Source organism: Heterocephalus glaber, unplaced genomic scaffold, assembly GCF_053883595.1.
Source record: "Heterocephalus glaber isolate CG9 unplaced genomic scaffold, H.glaber_assembly_v1.0 deba00001461, whole genome shotgun sequence".
NCBI lineage: Eukaryota > Metazoa > Chordata > Mammalia > Rodentia > Bathyergidae > Heterocephalus > Heterocephalus glaber.
Window position 1 is genome coordinate 47,721,549 of NW_028258308.1, and position 8,066 is coordinate 47,729,614.

Here is an 8,066-nt window from a genome sequence, read left to right on the forward strand (position 1 = left end):
AAACCTGAAGACGCACACTGCCAGATGACTGCTCCATGGAGAGAGATGCGTGTGTTCACATCCAGATTCAATTGCTCTCCTCAGTCTTACACAAGCAAAGAGCCTCCAGATGCACCCTGGGCTGGAGATGAAAGCAGCCCAGAATCAGCTGCCACTTGTGTTGAGGCCCAGAGAGAACTTACATTTACAGAGGTACACAGTCTCAGTGGACTGCCTCTTCTGCACCCAGCTAAAGGGCCATGTATTGTACATATATCACAACAGTGTGTAAGAGATCTCTTCAATTTGAAAAGACAAAGCAGAAAAAAGCAAGCTTGGATAGGTCAATGCAAGTGATTCCCATCCCCTTATCACCAAGAGTAGACTTTCCGAGGATCTCTATAAAGTCTCAAGAGCTTTCCTTGCTCCAGCAGCTTCTTAAGCCCCCTGGAGATCTCCCTGTTCTTCGGGCTGTAGATGAGTGGGTTCAGCATGTTCATGAGGTTGGTATAGAATCCCACCACCATCCTGTCCTGCTCCAGGGTGTGCTTGGAGGCTGGTCTCATGTACATGAACATGGGAGCCCCATAGTACAGCCCAACCACTAACAGGTGGGAGGAGCGGGTGGTGAATGCTTTGCGGTGACTTTCCGCAGAGCCCATGTGGATGAGAGCTCGAAGGACATGAGTAGGAAGTCATGATGATTGCAACAGGGAAGATTGGCATCACCATGCAACAGATGAACAGCAGCCTTTCGAATGCTGTCATGTCTGTGCAGGAGAGAGGTAGGAGGGGTGCGCTATCTCAGAAAAAGTGGTGAATTTCCACAAAGTTTCAGTAGGAGAATGATAGGGCTACTGTAAGCATGATGATGCCATCCAGAGAGCCCAAGATCCCGAAAGCAGCAGTCAGGAGCACACAGAGTTTCTGGCTCATGAGCACTGGGTACCTTAAAGGCTGGCAAATGGCAGCATAGCTGGTCATAGGCCATTGCAGCCAGCAGGAAACACTCAGCTCTGAGCAGGGACACATAGTGGAAGATTTGAGTCCCACAGCCTGCGAGAGAGATGGATTTCCTGCTAGATAAGAAGTTGACCTCCATCTTGGGGATAGTGGTGCAGACCAGCATGAGGTCCATGAGGGAGTACTGGTTGAAAAGGAAGTACATGGGCATGCTCAGCTGGACATCCAAGTGGATAAGAGGGACCATGGCTGTGTTCCCCATGCAGGCCACTGTGAAGATGACCAGGACCAGGGTAAAGAGGAAGGTGTGGATACATGGATGTAATCGAAGATTCCCAGCATGATTAAGTCAAAGTTGAAAGTCTGGTTTCCCCAAGCCATCCTGGATATGTTGCCTTATCTGAAAGTTAGAGAGAATAACAGCAAAAATTTTCAAAGGCACACTGCAGCAAGGCCCTCCAATGGACAGTGTACCCAATGCATGCATAAGTCCCTCTCACCAACCCTCAGTGAACCACTTAGACACATATATTGGGAGTCATGGTCCAAGGCTATTTCACTATTTTCATTCATCCTTCAAAACAATAACTTCAGTAGCACTTCCTTAATCTTTATATACTAGTGTTCATAAAAGCTTACTGTTTTACTCACAGGTAGTGTAAATAGAAAATTTAGGAGAAAGCAGTTATATTTGTCTATGCTAAATTATCCCTATCATAGGAAACTCATTGTTGAAATTCTTCCATTTTGATAATCTCTTCCATGAAAAAACCTTCTCCTCATGTTTTCTTCCTACCATCTAACCCCAAGACAAGTGGAAATACACTGGGGCCTTACCAAATGGAAACACATACACATTTGGATTCAGAGAAGAGATTAATATCCTGTATTTTAACTTTTCCATCCCAGTCCAAGCCATATCTTGTCTAATTTTATGAAAATATCTATGAAAATATTCAGGAAAGGAAAAAGAGAGAATTCAGTTCTCTTTTAATGATAATTTCCTCTCTCCTAATTCTGTATGGAAGGGAAACTAAGCTTTTCCTTGTTTGCTTCTTAGTGTGTGTTTGTGTTTTTGAGAAATTGAGTTTTTTCTTGCTTCAATAATATATTTTAAATTGACTGATGTAAACATGTAGAAAAGAAGAGAGAGCTCATTCTGTGGTCTGTAAAAGCATCACTTCAATTTTGAGGAATAAAAGCATATCCACCACTATGAGTAAAGTCAAGAATGTAAAAAACACCCATCACAGGCTGCTTCAGGAGGGGCAGGATCCAGGATGCCATTGTGCGCAAGGGAGAACATTTTAGTCATGAGTCTGAAGGCACATTTAGCATCTGATCATAGGCACATGCTTCAGTTTTGTTTCTAAACAAGGAAATATGAAAAATCCAATTAAAGCTATTGGTTGAATATATGAACCAACATGGAATGATTTCCCAAGTGGAGAAACCTCTCAGATGTTGAATGTATGATGGGTGTAATAGGTTACCAGGAAACACATATTCCATGGAGACCAGGGAGAAAATATCTGCATCTCTGGAGCCAAGATGAAGCCCAGGTAACAACAGTGGAAGAAGCAGATGTTGGATTAAAAAAGAAATCACCAGTCAGGCCTTTCTAAAATGTCAGTTATAGTCTCTAACCCTGACTTTAAAATGTCTATAAAGTATAATATAGTCATTTTCCAAATTAACTAACCCCAAAGTAAAATTCCATTTAAATTCTCTAAATTTAAAGACTTCTAAATTCCCAGACTTTAAGATTTATCATCATTTTCTATGGACTTATTTTATTCAGAAAAAATATGTAATGAGAATAAAAATTAAATGTACAGAAGTATAAGCATAGGCTGAAAATGAGTTCTAAAGTGTAATCCAAAGATCACAGATCCTGAGATGTTTAAAGATCCTGGAATTTTAAAAGACATTGGGGAAGGAGGGAGAAATCTAAATTAGGAAGAGATCTGAAGCCACCCAACCTGTTTGGGAGGATCCCCAGGCCCCTGACTACAGCATGTCCCAGGATCCTGTAATGTAGAGGAACCTGGGATATCCACATGGCTACTCCACTGCCCTCACTGTGATTCAGTTCTGTGTGATTTACATCATCTCACTGAATTCTTCTTTGCTTCATTTTTATGGCACCCAGCCATATAATTTTGTTAATGTATTTGATGACTCATATGGAACATAAATAAGGAAACAAGGTAATTTTGGGTGAAAAAATCACTTCCCTAACAAATTTTAAACAAAAATTTGCACTACATCAGTGGTGGACAACCTATGGCATGATGTTACTTATTTTTCTTTTCAGACAAAGGATGTTAATGTATGAGTTGTTTTTTTTAAAACTAAAACCTTAGTATTCAGGTTTAATTGCAGTGTTGGTGCTTTGTGATACATTAGTGAGCTTGGGCTTGGAGTTTAGGCACTCATCTCTAAAAGGTTTGCTATCACTGCACTAGATGGAACATAGGGATATTTTTACATGTAAATTTTCATGTCTGATTTAAAGGAGAGGATTGAAGCTCCTTATATGTAGTTGTTTCTATAAAGTCATTTTGATGTGCTTATCTACCAACTAGAAAATACATTTATCATAAAGGTTTAATAAACATTTAAATAAAGTAAAGTAACTCAGTCATTAAGAAGATTTCGTGTCTTTTTCTCTACCACTCTTTTTCAGAGAGAACACAGGATTTTGGTTGGGGTTGTGGCAAGCTTAGTGTTGTCAAAAGTACAAACACTATGATAATCTGTAAAACATATACAATATTTTAATAATCAGGCTAAGAAACCTTTTCCTCTGTATAATTCTGTATTGTCCACTCCTTTTCTCTTATAAATTATCTCATATTTTTCCTCAACAAAGTCATATTTTCAGACAAGGAGAGACCCTCACTCTGGCCACACTCACAGGTGAGAGTCCACTAGTAGATTCCCATGCAGGCCCTAGGTTCTTCCTTCCCTGGGAACCAGCATTTGCTCTTGGATGGGGCTTCCTACCATGCAAAGTTGCTGCCTCACTCTTATGGAGGAAGAGATTCTAAGGCAGCCACCACTCACTCCACAGGGCTTGCGACTCAGAGCCCTGTCCATCACAGAGTTCTGGACATAAAAACCTCTCCTACACAGGGAGCTAGTCCCTTAACTGCAATTATGGAGTGCCCTGCCCTCTTTGGAAGCTCTCCACATAGCTCCCTTCACACTAGTTAGTGTTGCTGTCTGTATTCATGCTTTAAACACTGACAGTTGCAAATGATGGCTGCCTGCTTTTTTTGGATTTTTAAAGAAGTTATGATGACCGTAAAACTCAATATTCAGAAATTAAGAAGAAAAGCTAAATATTAAAAAGGAATGCTTAATTGCAAAGTGAGCTATACCCACTTACCTGCCTTCTCAATGGTATTAACATTTTTACCTCTTTTACAGGATATCTTATCAAATATTTAGGCTGAAATAAACATGAATTGAGCTGAATTTAATCAGGGCTCTCCTTTCTTCCATGCCTCCACGACATCCAGAAACATCATACTTTTCTTTTCCCTTGTCCTCTCTTCCTCCCACTGTCCCTCCAAGCACTTACACCCCAGACAGGGATTGTCCTGATGACCAGGGCTGGCCAGTGTTGGCCCTGTACATTTGACAGACTATGTGGGAGCATATACTAAACACACAAACACACATACACATACACACACACACACACCCCACATACACATCTTATTTAACTGTAATTCCTGGTACTAACTATTCCATTCAGATCAGTAACTGTCCAATTTGGAGCCCTTGCCAAGCAGCTAAAATATTTTGGATTCTCATAAAACTAAATGACTTATAAAAACATTGTCTTATCTGATAAATAAGGTCATCATATCAAATAGTGTAAAAAGGAGGTCTAAGCAGATGATTAGCATAACATATGTTAAAATTGATGGAATAGTTGTTAGTATCAAAGCTCTTTTAAAATATAATTTCCCTGAATTTCTTGTAGAATTTGGCAGTGAAGACATCATGACCTGGACTTTACTTTGTTGGTGAGATTTAATAAGATTTTCAATTTCATTGACTGCTATTGGGTTGTTTAGAATTTTTATATCTTCTTGGTTCAGCTTTGGTAATTCATATGTGTCTAGGAAACTGTGCATTTCTTCTGTGTTTTCCTTCTTATTAGGATACAGGTTCTTGAAGTAGGTATTGATGAGTCTCCAAATTTCTGTAGGAGCTATTGTAATTTCACCCTTTTCATTCCAAATTGCAAGGATTTGACCCTTTCCTTTTTTTGATAAGGTTGGCTAAGTGTCTATGAATTTTATTTAATCTTTCAAAGAACCAACTCTTCAATTTATTGATTTATTTTTGTACCATTCTCCTGTTCTGCATTGCATTAATTTCTGCTCTGACCTTTATGATTTCCTCCCTTTCATGAGCTTTGTGTTTGTCTTACTCTTCTTTTTCTAGAAGTTTTAGGTTTACCATTAGGTGGTTTATTTGAGTTAACTCTGTTTTCTTAATAGGGCATTCACTGCTATGAATTTCCCTCATAAGGACTGCTTTCATTGTGTCCCATAAATTCCAATATGTTATATTGTCATTATGTTTTAATTGTGGAAACTGTCTGATTTCTTCTTTGATTTAATCTGTGACCCATTCTTTGTTCAAGAGGATGTTATTTAATTTCCACATGTTTACAAAGTTCTTGTGGTTTCTTTTACTATTGATCTATAATTTCATTGCTGTATGATCTGATAATATGCATGGGATAACTAAAATGCCTTTGCATTTATTTAAGCATGTTCTATGAGCTAGCATGTGGTCTATTTTGGAGAATGTCCCATGTGAAAATGAGAAGAATGTGTATTCTAATTTGTTGGGGTGGAACACTCTGTAGACATATTAAGTCAATTTGTTCAAGAGCTTGGTTCATTTCCAGTATTTCATTGTTGATTTTTTTGTTTAGTTGATCTTTCTATTTATGACAGTGTGGTATGGAGTTCTACCACTACAATTGTATTAGTGCTTATTTGCTTTTTCATGTCCATTAGTATTGGTTTTACATAGTTGTGTGCATTGCTATTTGGTGCATATATATTTATGATTGTCATCTCTTCCTCTTGGATTTGTCCTTTTACTAGATATAGTGACCTTCTTCATCTCTCTTAATTAGTCTTGGCTTGAAATCCACTTTGTCTGCAAATATAATATCTACCTCTGCTTTTTTTCTGAGTTCCGGATGCATGGACTATTTTTTAACAGATACACTCAGCCACTTCATCTTTGAGAAAGGAGTCAAAAACCCTCACTATGGGAAAGATAGACTCTTTAATAAATGCTGCTGGAAAAACTGAGCTTCACCATGCTAAATAGACTATTAAAACTAGACCCATATCTCTCACCATGCACTAAACTAAAATTGAAATAGATCAAAGATCTAAATATTAAAATAGAAACACTAAATCTCTTGGAAGATGGGTGAAGTAGAACTCCTGAAGACACTGGCATAGGAAAAGACTTTATGAACAAAACCTCAGTAGCATGGGAACTAGCACAAAGAATAGACAACAGGGATCTCATCTTATTAAAAAGCTTCTGCACAGTGAGTGAAACAAAAAACAAAGCTAAGAAACAACCCACAATGTGGGAAAAAAAATTTTCTACCTGTTCTTCAGACAAAAGACTACAATCTAGAATACATAAAAAACTAAAAAAATCAGACTCCCACAAATTTAAACACCCAATTTGAAATGAATAGACATTTCTCAGATAAAGCAGTAGAAATAGCAAATAAATATATGAAAAAACATTCAACATCACTTGTATTCATGAGATGTAAATGAAAACAACACTTTCTTACTCCTGAAAGAATGGCTGCTATCAAGAAATCAACCAATAACAAATACTGGTGGGGTTGTTGGGAAAAAGGAACCCTTCACTTGTGTTGGTGGGAGTGCAGACTGGTCCAACTGTTGGGAGCAATGCTACATAATTCTAGGGATAAATCATTTGGTTAGCCTATTTCTCTTGCCTACAGCCCAGCTACAGAATAACTCCAGTTTGGCCTCCGGTCACAACTGAGACTTCAGTGATCCAGTGATGCTGTGATTCTCCAGGACAAGAAACATCCTGGGAGAACAAACATCTGCTCAGTTCCTCATTGTTCTTGGACTGATTAACATCTTGTTTGCCGGAGATGTACTAAACTCTCTGCAAGCCTTCCGTTACACCTTGTTTATCCCAATGTGAACTATTGAACTCTCTACAAGTCATCTGTTACATTTGTTTCTCCCGATGTACTGAATAAAAGGTGTGGTAAGCTGGGGGCTTTTGTCTTTGCTGCCCAGAGCAGCACTGATCAGACCCAAAGCTCAGCTTCTTCTCAGTCTCATTTTTCTACCTTTCCTGTAATTCGCCATGTGCTGCCGTGGCTCACAGGAGACCAGGACTAACTGCAGAGGTTCTGGTAACGTCCCCTTCCCCTGTCCCCTACATCCAACCACTGTGGAAATCAGTTTGGAAATTCCTTGAAAAACTAAAACTAGAGGTTCTATTTGACCCAGATATCCCCCTTCTTGGTATGTTCCCAAAGAATTAAAAGCATCATAGCATAGGGATTCATGTACACCACGTTTATAGAAGCACAATTTTTCATAGCTAAATGTTGGAAACAACCCAAATGCTCATCAACTGGTGATTGGATAAAGATGTTATTTTATAAATTGGAGTACTACTCAGCCATAAAGAAAGATAAACTAGAGTCATTTATAGCTAAATTGATGCACCTTGAAACCATCCTCTTAAGTGAAATAAATAAGAAACATATGTGTAAATACCAAATTGTTTCTCTATTGTGAGAAACAAAGGTAAATGAGGTCTAAAATATACAATATATATTGTGAAATAAGAAGAAAGTGCTCAAAGTGGAAGAGGAACTTGAGAAGGAGTGAGAGAATGGAAAGAAGGGAAAGAAAAAATGAGAAAAGAAGAAAATAATGGAAACAAACCTTCTGAAAATAGGGAGGGCTGGAGGGTGGAAGTGAGGGAAGGGTGATGGGAAAAATAAGAATCAAGATATGTCATGTACAGGTACAAATTCCTTATGATGAATGTGATCATATTGTGCA

General features: G+C 38.4%; 1 pseudogene; it reads right to left on the reverse strand.

The window, feature by feature from the left end:
- Positions 1–350: 350 nt before the first annotated feature.
- On the reverse strand, positions 351–1,323 carry LOC101698628 (olfactory receptor 2M4-like; annotated as a pseudogene).
- Between the last annotated feature and the right edge of the window lie 6,743 nt (positions 1,324–8,066).